The sequence below is a fragment of the Urocampus carinirostris genome, chromosome 7 (genome assembly GCF_059441175.1).
Source record: "Urocampus carinirostris isolate Australia breed hairy pipefish chromosome 7, RoL_Ucar_1.0, whole genome shotgun sequence".
NCBI classification, from domain to species: Eukaryota; Metazoa; Chordata; class Actinopteri; order Syngnathiformes; family Syngnathidae; genus Urocampus; species Urocampus carinirostris.
Window position 1 is genome coordinate 23,322,106 of NC_142355.1, and position 12,705 is coordinate 23,334,810.

The 12,705-nt window shown below is 39.6% G+C and overlaps 1 protein-coding gene across 1 annotated transcript in view; it reads right to left on the reverse strand.

Annotated features, from left to right (window-relative positions):
* Window positions 1-12,705, reverse strand: part of roraa (RAR-related orphan receptor A, paralog a) — a 413,583-nt gene that overhangs the window by 204,935 nt on the left and 195,943 nt on the right. The gene's annotated exons all lie outside the window — the stretch shown is intronic.

Genomic DNA, 12,705 nt, shown 5'->3' on the forward strand with positions numbered 1-12,705 from the left:
CTGATGGCATGTTTGGTTTAAGATCAGGTAATTGTGTCATTGTAATCCTGTGCAGTCCTTTGAGACATTTTTGTGATTAAGGGCTATATAAATAAATTTGACTTGACATGACATGATGGGGACCGGAGCAACTGTTGGACGAGAGGGATTCTGCTGTACCTGCACACTGGCTACCTGCAGCCTGATTCCGACTGCCAATTGGGTTATCTAAATTGCATGGATAAACAACTGTATTCAAAAGTGAGAGCTTGATAAAACCAGTGGCACAAAATAACCCCATGTCACGACTAAAAACTTAGCTAATGTAACTAGCAAACCGTTAGCAGGCTAGCTAGGTTGTTTACCTGTTGTGGCTACACTGTCCTCCTGCCTACAAAGCGCCTCAAACACAATGCATTATTATCATTAGTTTAATGCCATGTTATCCAGCCAGGTGTTTGAGCATGTTGGTAGTGTTACGCTCTTTTGCTGAGGTGGCTTTTTTGCAAGTATGGCATGTTCCTGCATCGTCTTTTGGAGCGAGATACAGCTATACCTTTGACCGTTTACAGCGTGCCAGCCACATCTCTGCGGCTAATATGATTGGTCGAGCAGCAACAACAAATAGCCCGTGGACCGATGTCACCTGACCCCGCATTGCTGTGTGTTTGTTTGCTATGTTATCACTCCAGTCCAGGTGGGATTGATAGGGGAACCGAAGTAGAGGCAGTCTTTTACCACCGATTTCAAGGAATCTGTTAAATGTGGAACCGGAAAAGCATCACAATAGTGACCATTCCAAATTTTACGGACTAAGTTGCAGGGTTTTTTTAACAGCTTGGTCGGGGGTGAGACTTTTTATTCGGTGTGAAATTTTAATTTACAATTTAATCATTTCACATGTTATGTTCACACTAAACCTTATGTGATAAAACATTATTAAATCATTATTATACAATTTCACACTAAACCTCATGATGTGTGAAATTATTAACACATTATCACATCATTTCACATGTCATATACACACTAAACCACAAGAGGGTGCTCTAGGCCGGCGTTGGTAATTTCACCATTGCCTGTAATTTATAAAAAAAACAACTGAGAAGAGGCTGAACAAAAATGGCACAGAAAAGAAAATTGTAATTTGCAAATTACAAGCTGCAAATGGTAAAATACGCAGCTGAAAATAGTTAACAAGCATCAGAAAGAAAGTTTGCAGTTAGCGAGACGCGGAGGTGATGAGTCTAACGAAAGTGACGTGGAAGAGTAAGAGGTGCATCGTCTAAGCCTTTAGTCCGGAAATTATAGTACATAAATATTTCAGATAAACAGACCCTTCAAAAAACAGTACCACCTCATCAATCATTGGCATATTTGATCTGGCGACAAGGCAAAAAATGCAATATAGATACAGCAAACGTCACCAACGTATTTGGGAAGCCGAGAGATATTTTTGTGTTAGTAATAAGCTCAAACAGATACCAGTATTATATGCATGTATAAAATAATATGTTATCATGTAATTGCTCTGTTGTACTATGTTAATGTTATACTTATTAGTGGTTGCAATAATCAGATGTAGGGTTAACATAGACTTGAATAGCTTAAAACCCAAATTCCTAGAACATAACTATCACTCATCACTTTTTGCATAATTTATGAACCAGTCTGTGGGCTGCTCAGGTGTCGTTAAGGGGCTACCTGGTGCCCACAAAAGTAATAGAAATCACAATTTTAACATGACTTTTAGCCTGAAAATATGCCAATAACATCAAATAATGACAAGAAAAATAATTGGCAGATATGTTTCTGTTCAAAGTATATTTTATTTATTAACTTTACAAAATTGTAACCTGTTTCATATAAAAAAAGGAAAAAATATTTTGAAAATATTTAAGTAAAATGATTTTGTCTTTTTTTGTTTGCAAAACAAGGTAAAAAACTTGAAATGAGCAAAATTATCAACACGCGTATCACTAAAACTGGCTTTTTCCCTCATTGATAAAAAAAAATGAAAAAAAAAAAAAATCAACCAATTCATATTTGCCTGCTTAATTTGTATGTATCAAAAGACGAAGATTATTTGGGTATCAGCAAAGTAGAAAAATAACTAAAGGATTTATTACCTTAAGTTTACCTAAAGTTTAACTAACTTTTAGAAGATGAGCTTCAAGAGTATGGTGAATTACTCCTCTGTGGTGGACAATGGCCAAAAAAAGAAGCAAACCAACCATGTTCTCAACCTCATCAAGCTTCCCTATTCCACTTTCATTTCAAAAGAAATGTCCTGCCTGTTCTTTACACTTTACATTAACAATATTGAATAAAAATATCAAAGTTCGTAGTGCGCTGGAGATACAGTATAGTAAGTTTACACACGAACTAGGAAGAGGAAGTGGATTTCTGCTTCGGGATGGATGCTGCGTGAGCTCTCACAGCGCCACACGCGGGTAGCGGCAGAAAGAAGCAATACAGTGATGTCCTGTACTCGGAAAAAGGTGCACACAATACTGATTCTAACTAACAGCGATGTCCGGATATTTTTCGACATCCTGAAAAAAAGTTTGTAGCTCCCGTTTTTCGTAACTCGGATGTTTGTAAGTAGGGAAGCATCTTTATTCTGTAATTGGTATTAGTATTTGGTAGTTCTATTAGAAGTTCAAAAAATACCATGATAATTCAGATTTGTGGGCGTGTTAACATATTTTTACAAAACTCAAATATCTGCAAAATATCATACCTAATCCGACCATTCCTTGCATGTCGACCAAATTAAGAGAGCCATTAAGAAAACATTGATCATAAGGTCAATCTATGTCATTCGGACCATGCAGAAGGAATAGTCTAAATCATCCTTAGCAGACTAAGCTGATCCTTAGGAAGCCCACTAGAAACTGCCACACCCTGAGAAATTACCAAACTTGCTAATCCCAAAGACAGTATTTTCAACTCTTTTTTCAAGACCTGTCATTAACAAACTGCTCTGCTAGCTTCATCGTCTGATCAACGTCACTTAGGAGTGCTAAAACACGCTCTCGGCGACAGGTACGCAGGCCGCCTCTCTCATCCTACGCCGAGCTCAGTGGATGCGGCACATCCTCATCCATCTTTTTCCCTTCAGAGAAAACGCAGCCTCCCAATCGGGAAAGATAATCCCCTGCGGACCAACTACTGGCATCTCCACAGACAGACCAAGCCTCTTCGGCTAAGAGAAAAAGACAGCCCGGGCCCATTTAGCACCGACGCCTAGACACTAATGGACACGCGGGCTACAGCCTCATGTTTGAGAATAAGGGTATTATGCAGACCCTCGGCGACCTTTTGCACTCCCTCCCCGAAACGAGAGGCGGCAGAAAAAAAATTGGTTTGGTGGGTGTCGTTTTGTAAACTCCCCCTTTTTTGCCGCTCAAGAAGTAGGGCTGCAACGATAAGTCGGTGTTGTTGACATAAATTGATTATAGAAATATTCGACAATGAATTCCGTTGCCGACTAGTCATGTCAAGTCGTATTCATCTGTTTCGCCCTAAATGGGAAGAAGTCTCAAAGAGCTGTACAGGCTCCAGACTACGATTAAATCATCCCCTGATCTGAAAACGACATGAGGGCAAGGTAAAACTCAAAAACCTCAGTATGAAGAAAATGAAGAAAACTTGAGAAGTTTGCTTAAATTGCTTTGTAAATGAGAGAAAAGGGGTGGGAATTAATAAGTCTCCATTGCCCCACTCCCTTTCAGGCATTCTGTTATGATTTAGGTTATATTTAGGTTATATTTACATGTGTATAAAAATAGTATAACTGCCCAAAATGAATGAATACATGAAATGAATGAATGGAATGGATATTTTCATCTCCAAACGGAAGAGCACCTTCAGTGACAGACTACTGTCACAGTCTTGTTCCACGGACAGACTGAGGAGATCATTACTTCCTCATGCCACGAGGCTCTTTAACTCCACCCGGGGGAGTAAAAGGCCACATTAAACCACACCCACACATTTGCACATAGTGTATTTTATGTAGCACTATTTAAATACTCTATATCAACATGTTACATTGGGTATTCATGTATTATATTCCTTTTTCTTTATTATTGTTTTATTTCAACACAAGGATACTGCTAGAAGTGTGAATTTCCCTATGGGGATGAATAAAGTATCTATCTATCTATCTTTCCATTCCGAATAGTCAACTAATCGTTCCAATTATCAGTGACTAGTCGACTTAAAATAGCCGTTACTGTAGTTGCAGCTCTACTCAAAAGAGTTTTCTAAGAAAAGGGTTTCATCTCAGCCTTTTGCCAGCCCAATGCACTTTTTGGGATAATGTTCCTACTGGGCGTGATCCTCCGAGTGCAGAAGTCATGCTGTCTTTACTCAGAAAAACAGAGGGTGGGACCGGAGGCGGGTGGTTGACTTTGCTCAAGCAGATTTTTAAATAGAAAGAAGCAAAATATAAGTTCCCGCTAGGCGGGTTTGCCTTTCAACGCGCTCACTCGCGGAAAATCGGAGGTTTAATAACAACAGAAGGAGCAATTTGAGGCAGCTAAAGGAGCGGTAGAGTGTTACAGGAAGTTCAAGTTTTCGTGGAACTGACATATTTTGTAGAAAAACGTGCGTTGAAAAGGCCAGCCGTTTGACACAGCAGACAAACAAACCACTCAGCAGACGGTGCGGACCGAAGGGGGAAAACATTTGATCTGTTCTCCGCATGGAAAACTGCAGAGAAACGTTCTCGGTTTGAACCGTAAAAGGGTGTCAATATTTGGCTCAGACCTTTGCATGGGAAGCCGGAGGGATGCGCTGATAGATTTGCCAGGTAAAACACGCAAAAGTATGGGCCGACCTCCAAAAAATAAGGAAAAAGACAGTAAGTGTTTGGTTTAAGGAGCAAAGACTGAAAGACACTGAATTGAACTCGCACTAAAAATGTCAAAAATCAAAAATAAAACCTTGTTTGAACCTTTTGAATTCAGACTCCAGTCCACCAGGGGGCAGTGTTATGTGTGTCAAGAACTTCACAAGCTTGGAAATAGAGGATAAAAAGTGCTCAGTGGTGGAAACTAATTGAAAATCATCCACATAAGAAATGGATGACTATAATAAGTTGTTTTGTTTTTTTGATGTTTTTTTAACATTTATTTTGATGTAATTTGACCGAAAAATATCCCTCACAGCAACCCAAACTTCATTTTGACTACAAGTCCACTGAAGGAAAACGGGTTGTGTTGGCACCAAATTTACTTATTTAAAAATGTATGTTTCTTCCTCTAACATATTGTGAGATCTATATATATATTTTTAATTATATCTTGCTATTTTATTTTCTCTGGCTTTTTACTGCTTGGATCTGGGAGCAGTGAATACTCAAATAGGAAAACAATAAAAAAACATAATAAATATGAATAAATAAAAAGCTAAATAAATATAAAAATGATTGAAAAGAAAATAATTGTAAAATAAGAACATTTCATGTATATGTTTTCATTTAATTTCATTTGGATTGCTTTCTTTATTTTTTTTTCTTGTTTCTTGTTGTTCAGTGGAGGGACCCAAAATAAAATTAGGAGTAGACTTTGTCGTTTTAATATGTATGGTTTCAATTCATTTTTATTGATGTTTCTTTTCTTAGTACTTGGGTTTTTGCAGTATACAGACCTATGATGAAATGAATGACTGAGAAAATTATTCCCAATTTTGTTGTTATCATGAATTTTAAACAAACATTCAGAATTACAATGTTTTTCATGTGTTTATTTTCATTTAGCATTTTCTATTAAAAATGCTTTTCCAGTCTTTTTACTGCAGGCTCTTTCAATTCTTTGTTTCTGAGATGTGTTCCATTAAAAGAAAACATAATCAAAGATGTTAAGTAAGTGTTTCTAGTTAACCATTGATTACATTTTTAAAATAACATGCCTGTTAGTTGAGGAATTTTAGATCCTCAAGTTGAAATGATATTCCCCAATGTCTACATGCAAGAACACACGTCATCTTTGTTTCGAACAAAATAACACATTGAATTTTTATTTCTGAAAACACATGAAGAGCATTCAACGTTTGGTCAGAATCTCGTTTCGCAATGTCTGAAAATAATCAATGTCAAAACTTGTGAGGTGAATACTGTGTTTGAAGTGATACGTTATCTGACTGATACTGCTGGTATGTGGGGTTCGGGACGGGGGTGTTGGCTTCATTTGCGCATCAAAGTTTGCCGTCACAAATCCATTACAGGGGGTCCTCTCCTCCCGGGAGACCGAAACCCAGAGCTGGTACACATCTCACCTTGCAAGGGCATTCTGAATTTGGCCAGCCAAAAGGTAGGAGTTCATCTCCTGACAGGAAAACCTGGACCATGGCCCTTGCCGGTCCTGACCAGGTCGCAGCTCAAAAGCCTTGCCAGGTCGGGAGCCAGGCTTGATCAAGCTAACGGCCAAACCAGTGGAACAAAGCCAGCGACCCCAGAGAAGCCTCAAGCTACCAGCAGTCAACATCTCCTTCAACACTGTCATGTGGTCCTTGTTCCAACCGGCTCTCAAGCCTACCAGGATTCCTCATCGCTCTATAGCCGAGGACATAGAGACTAGGCCGTCATCTTCATTGGAGCAGAACTTTGCAGAACATCTCATTGTTGCTCGGCATTGGTATTGATGTAACACAAAAGGAGGAATTCTATCAAAATACAATAACTTAATAATCAAGCCAATGTTGTTATCCATCCAAATGGGGCCAGTTTAAGTTCTCAACTTCGAGTTGTTTTTATTTTATTTTATTTTTAGTGTTTTGTGTTCTATTCAAGCTTATTCAGTAGAAGATCAGTAAAAGAAAAGTCCATAAATCCAAGTTTGTGTGTGTCTTTATTAAAGTAAGTTGAACTATCAAAAACGGTAAAAAGAATTCACCAAAAGTGTGTGTGGCCATCCTTCAGACTAACTCAACAAGGTTTTTTATCCGTTTTCCTGACATAAGGATCCAAAAACATATGTTGTGCTCCAAAAGGCGAGACAAATTTTGAAAATAATAAACTCGGCTCTTCAATTACCATAAATTCCGGACTATAAGCCACTACTTTTTTCCCTAACTTTCAACCCTGCGGCTTATTCAGTGACGCGGCCAATTTATGTAATTTTTCTAACGGCCGCTAGCGGCGCTCGAGTGTTGCTACCATTAACTGCCCTGTCAAAGCTATATTATTATTATTAAAGCTTTGAAAACTCTCGGTGTACCGTCTTTCTTTGTAAATATGTGTAACCCATGTATAATATGTATTTGCAACTGTATATTTTTGTAATGTATGTCTTTGTATTTATTTTAGACACTTATACTGATATGTTATGGACGGGTGAACGAAAAATGAGGGGCAGAACAAACGCGGGGTGTCGAGTTTAAGTTGGGACCGCTAAAGGTGAGGGACAGACAAGGAAAGAAGAGGGGGTAAAAAGTTGGTTAAAGAAAAAGGAGTTGCGTGAGTAAATGTCTTCATTTGATATATTTTTCCCACCCTTACCTTTGGAAGTATACACTTTTTTCCTTGGATTACTTTCAACGGGACCCGGACTCTGCAGGACTGCATTAAACCTTAAGTACCGGTATCATTTTCCATTCATTTTGCCGGCTGTGATTTTTGGACTGTGGACTTTAATGAAGGACATTTAGTTTCGATCGCGGAACTTGAAGTTGGTTTGGGTTAATTTAGTATTTGTGTTACATTTTTTTAACGTGGTGGGTGCGGCATATAATCAGGAGCGCTCTATAGTCCGGAATTTACGGTAGTTAATAAATCGTGTGTTAGAATAATTTATTTACCACCCTTTTTCGCTACATACATATGAACGGCCCCGCCTCCTGTTGCAATTTCACAGAGACGGTGAAACAGAATATGAAGACAATTTTGATGACTCAGATGGAAATTCAAACTTTTTGAGCACGCCGCTATTTTGATGCTCTGTAGGATTTAAGTTTGACTCCTATGTTGTTGATGAAACAGGATCAAACCACAAAGCCGGTACCCTCCTCGTCATCACGGAAACCGACTAAAGCCCAAATAAATAATCTCAGGAGGCTGGAGGTGACAACGTCGGGTCCCTCCTCCTCGCCTGTGGCAGGCAATCGGAGGGATCAATTTCAATCTGGAGATGTGATAAAGAGAGTTGACAAGGCGCCCCTGCAGCTGTAAATACACAATGTCATGTCTGAAAGTAAGTGATGAGAAACGATCCCGGCTCACCACGAGCATTGATTGCGGCGCCTCGGCCCGTCCTCATCATTTGGCGGACGGAAGGATGAAAGGCAGCGGAGCGCAGCCCGAAAGACATAAAGAGACACCCGATCACTAGATGTGTCTGAGCAAGCTCCCGTACCAGACACAATGACATTGAACGTGTTCTCTATTAACCGATGTTGAGAGTAACACGTTGCTAAGGAAGGCGTTCGTGGAACGCAATTACTTTTTTCGGTAACGAGTAGTGTAACGTAGGGGCTGCAACTAACGATTACTTTCATAATCGATGAATCGGTCGACTATTTTTTCGATTATTTGAGTGTGTGTTACCGGTGGCGGATGCTATCGCCACATTAGGAGGGGGGCCTGAATAATAAAGATAGAAAGAGGGAAAGAAGGCGAAAACCTACGGGCATGAGATCAAAATAAAGAAAGGGAGAAAGGGGGCAGATCAAGGGAGAAACAGAGGGAGAGACACAGAGGGAGAGACACAGAGAGTAAGGAACACATAGAGACAGAGACACGGAGAGAAAGAAAGAAAGAAATAGAGAAAGAAAGAGAGAGAAAGAAAGAAAGAGAGAAAAAAGGAGAAAAAGAAAGAAAGAAAGAAAGAAAGAGAAGGAAAAAAAGAAGTAAAGAAGGAGTGAAATTAAGAGAGAGAGAGGTAGTCTGGTTTCTTTTGTTCTAAAAGACAGATAGAAAGAAAGAGAAAGAGAAGATGAAAAAAGGACATTGGGAAATATATATAACAATAATGCAAGAGAGAAAGAGATAAAGAAAGCAAAAAAGAGAACAAAAGAGAGAAAAACAAATAAAGATACAGTAAATAGATAAAGAAAAAAAGAAAGAGAATGATAAAAAAGAAAGTGAGAAAGATAAAAATTAACAAAGAGAAAGAAAGACAAGAGAAATTATGAGAGACATGGATAGAGAGAAAAGGGATAGAAAGATAAGAGAAAAAAATCAATAGAGTGAATTATAAGGAAAGAAAATGAGTAAATGAATTACTTTTCAAATGAAGTAAATTGTAATTGTAACTCATTTATTTTATCTGTAACACGCCCAACACTGGTATTAACAATGTTCGTACATTTTAAGGCCGAATTCAAGCACTTTTTAAAACGTTTAAAGCCAATTTTCCATTCTCTTGAGTAGCATGAAAGAATGTTGCAGATCCACAAATACATCAGTGAGTCGCATATTTTGAAATATTGTGTATGCATTTATCCCAAATTCTCATTTGTGGATCCAAACAATATGTGTGAAAATATTTGTGAGACAAATCTCTCCCCATAAAGATGTTGAGTAAAATGGCGGTAATATGTAGTTTACATTTTCAGTTGCAGGAAATTCTTGCCCTTACAATTTACCCCTGGGAAACGCTACATTCATTTTTTGCACGGCCCATACAAACAATGTGTAATCTTTTATTGTGCCCATTTTCAGATTCAGATTCTTCAGATTCAGATCTACTTTATTGTCATTCTAGTACACGTGTATACAGAACGAAATGTCGATACATCTGACCCGCACAGTTTCCTTGAATGTACAGATATAAATAAAATGTTGTATTGAGTTGGAGTATTGAGTACTAATAATATACTAAATAATTATGGCTATGTATAGTATTTTACAGTAGCGCAAATAGTGCAAGAGGAGCAGCTAACCAGATGTGCAAAATGGGCAGTCAGGTAAACAAGTCAGGTAAACAGTAACAATAACACTGTAACAATAACGCTGTAAGTACAATAGTGCAGAGAAACAGATGTGCAAGGAGTGGCTAGCTATAAAGAACTGTCAGTAGTGCAAAAAGTCAAACAAAACCAACAGATGTACAGATTAGCAGCAGTTTAGATTTACTATGTGTTTGATTGACCATTTAACAGTCTAATGGCCAGGGGGACAAGACTATTGTGGAACCTGGTGGTCCTGCACCGCAGTACCTCTTCCCAGAGGCTAGCAGAGTGAACAGTCCATGATGGGGGTGAGAGGGGTCCCTGATAATGTTCTTAGCTTGGGATAGGCAGCGCTTTTGGCCAATGTCCTGAATGGAGGGGAGAGAAGTTCAGATGATTTTCTCTGCTGTCCTCGTCACCCTCCTCACACTACCCCAGTCGGAAGCGCTGCAGCCTCCACACCACACAGAGATACTGTAATGATGGGCGCAACCCATATGGGGGTATCACACTTAATAGTACACTGCTATACAAACTAATGCCAGCTGCCTTTAATCACAAAGAAAGAAATGTAATGGCGATGCGAAGCCACCAGAGAACATTGTCAACATCATTTTAAGTAGACGGTTGTGAAACATAGCAACAATGTCAAGCACTTACAAGCATTTCACCAAATGCATGCACTTATCCATCCTTGAAAACATGACATTACAAATGAGGTATATCGAGGAATAAGAACATTTGGAGGGTAACACTATACTTTGGGGTGACAGTATGAAGGAGGATGTGGGGGGGAGGGGAGGGTGCTATTGACTCTGTTGCTTTTTAAATGAAGTAACTAATAACTAACGGCAGCATGGCGGTTGAGTGGTTAGCCCACCCGCGGCTCAGTTGTGAGGTCATGGGATCAGACCTTCCTGTGAGAAGTTTGCATGTTCTACCTATGCTCTTGTGGGTTTACTCCGGGCACTCTGGTTCCCTCCCATGTTCTAAAAACATGCATGTCAGGTTAATTGGCTGGTACAAATTGTCCGTATTTGTGGATGAGCGAGTGAGATGTCCGTCTCTGTGTGTCCTGCAACTGGCTGGCAACAAGTTAACGGTGTCCCCTGCACACTGCCCGAAGATAGCTGGGATGGACTCCAGCACCCCCGCAACCCTACTGAGGATAAGCGGTGCGGATAATGGATAGTAACTGTAACAACTATTAACCAGCAGACTTTGTCTTTTCCCAGATGAGACGATCGCGTTATCAGCGACTCTCCGCCAGGCTCCGCGAGACTGTCGCTCACCTCTCCGCTACCCGAACGCTCATCCCCCCCCTCCACCCGGGCTCTAATTGCCTCCATTACTGTATCTGCGGTAAGATAAAATGCTAATTTCACAGCACATTAATTTCTCCGGGCGGAACAATAAGCAACACAAAGCCCGGGCCGCTTCATCTTTGCCCGGCCGAGCGCTCTCGCAGTTCGGCGCCCCGTCCCGGCGAGAGCGCCATTATGCACGGGTCAATAAAATGAAGGGAAAATCCATTGATTCTACATTTGAAAAGAAAAACACAGGAGGAAGGATGAGGGAGGGTGATTTATCAGTCTCGGGCGCAAGTCTGGCAGTCGGGCCTGGAAAATACAGAGGGGAAATGTTCCATCCCCATACTTCTGCCGGGGCCAAGCCATTTATACTGTAACATCTGTATGAAAAGATAGAGCTTGCTTTCATTTAAGACTTGTTTCAGTTAGAATTAGCCTAGGTGAAATAGCGCTTTAACTGAGTGAAGGCATTTTTATTCTACCTATGGTTTTCTTACGGTATTTTTGAATCAACCTTGCTTTTGCCGGTCACCCTTCCCTAATCGTTTTAAACGATTTGAAATTCAGCATTCTCAAAAATAGTCCACTTTGCTGGCTGTTAATTTGGCCATAGGAACCACAAACAGTGTTCTTACAACTAAATATTTTCACTCAAGGTTTCTTCATTTTTCTCATGTTGAGGTTTTTGAGTTTTTCCTTGCCCTCATGTAGGTTTTAGATCAGGAGATGGTGTGATATCAGTCTGTAGTTTGCAATAATATTGGGACTTCTTGTGATAAAGGGCGTCACAAATAAACATGACTTTACTTGACTTGCATACAGTAAAATTCGGACTATGAGGCACACCTGATTATAATGGTCAATCTAACATATAGTTAACCTAAATCTTAACGGCTGCTAATCTGACTTTTTGCACTACTGGCAGTTCTTTATAGCTTGCCACTCCTTGCACATTTGCTTTCTGCACTATTGTACTTACAGCGTTACTGTTACAGTGTTAATGTTACTGTTTACCTGACTTGTTAACCTGAATGCCCATTTTGCACATCTGGTTAGCTACTCCTCTTGCACTATCGGCACTATGGTATGGTAAAATACTATACGTAGCCATAATACAATACAACTTTTACTTATATCTGGACATTCGAGGAAACTGTGCGGGTCAGATGTATCGACATTTCGTTCTGTATACACGTGTACTAGAATGACAATAAAGTAGATCTGAATCTGAATCTGAATCTGAATAAGCCGCACCCATTCATTTTTTTTTAAAGGAAGAAACATTTTGTCCATGCATAAGCCACACCTAAATATTAGCCGCTAGTGCCAACATTGGAACATTAACAAAGAAAGACGGTAAATATACGGTACCTCAAACCCATAACATTCTGACGGGCCAAACTTTTCATAAACAATCACTGAAATATAGCATGCCACACATCATTGGAAATCTTAAACTCTTGGGATTAAAGCTATGATGACCATTTAAAAGTACAGTGGTCCCTCGGTCCTCAACCAT